This window comes from Papaver somniferum, chromosome 2, assembly GCF_003573695.1.
Source record: "Papaver somniferum cultivar HN1 chromosome 2, ASM357369v1, whole genome shotgun sequence".
In the NCBI taxonomy this organism is placed as follows: Eukaryota; Viridiplantae; Streptophyta; class Magnoliopsida; order Ranunculales; family Papaveraceae; genus Papaver; species Papaver somniferum.
Window position 1 is genome coordinate 198017288 of NC_039359.1, and position 1386 is coordinate 198018673.

Here is a 1386-nt window from a genome sequence, read left to right on the forward strand (position 1 = left end):
ATACCTCTATACCCATTGAAGAGACGATGTGCCCTAACACAATTCTTGATTTAACCATGAAATGGCATTTTTCCCAATTAAGCACTAATTTTTTTCCTTACACCTAGTCAAAACTAATGTAAAATGATGCAAGCACTCATCTAAAGATAAACCAAACATCAAAAATCATCCATAAAGACCTTTAAGAACCGTTCTACCATATCAGAAAATATGCTCATCATACAACGCTGAAAAGTTACAGGGGCATTACATAGACCGAAAGGCATGCGTCTATACGCAAAGGTACCAAAGGGACAGGTAAAAGTGGTTTTCTCTTGGTCTTCTGGGGCAATAACGATCTGATTATAACCAAAGTAGCCATCTAAGAAGCAATAGTGACTATGTCCAGCTAACCGCTCTAGCATTTGGTCGATAAAAGGAAGGGGAAAGTGATCCTTCCTTGTGACCTTGTTCAATTTCCTATAGTCAATACACACACGCCATCCCGTGGTCACTCGGGTTGGGATTAATTCATTATTATCATTCTGGACTACAGTGATACCTGATTTCTTGGGGACAACCTGAACAGGGCTGACCCACTTACTGTCTGAAATTGGGTAAATAATACCCTCATCTAACAACTTAAGCACCTCTTTTCGAACTACCTCTTTCATGTTAGGGTTCAGTCGACGTTGCATCTCCCTAGAAGGTTTGGAGTCTTCCTCTAAATGAATCTGATGCATACACACAGTAGGACTTATACCCTTAATGTCTGCTATAGTCCACCCTAAAGCTTCCTTATTGTCTTGAAGTACATTTACTAGCCTACTTTCCTGATCACTATCCAAATTGGAAGCTACAATCACAGGTAAAGTCTCAGATGGGCCTAAAAACACATACTTTAGAGTATCGGGTAGTGGTTTAAGGTCCAACTTTGGGGGCTCTTCTAAAGAAGGAATTAGGGTAGTCTCAGAAACTGGTAACGGTTCGAACCTAGCTTTCCATCTATCAGTGTCTAACACAGGGGTAGAATCTAATAGAGCATTCACCTGTTCAATAGTGCTATTGTCAAAATCTAAACCAAAATGGGATAGACAACTTTCTAATGGGTCTTCAGACAAGATGTTTGGTAATGACTCCTGAACTAAGGCTTCTATCATGTTCACCTCCTCAACACATGTGTCATCTAGCTCATGAGGTTGCTTACTGACATTAAAAATGTTCATCTCCATAGTCATATTACCAAAAGATAAACTCATCACACCATTTCGACAGTTAATGATCGCATTAGACGTAGCTAAAAATGGGCGACCTAAAATCACAGGTATCTGGTTCTCTGGGTCAGGGACAGGTTGGGTATCTAGGACCACGAAATCCACTGGATAAATAAACTTGTCGACCTCAATA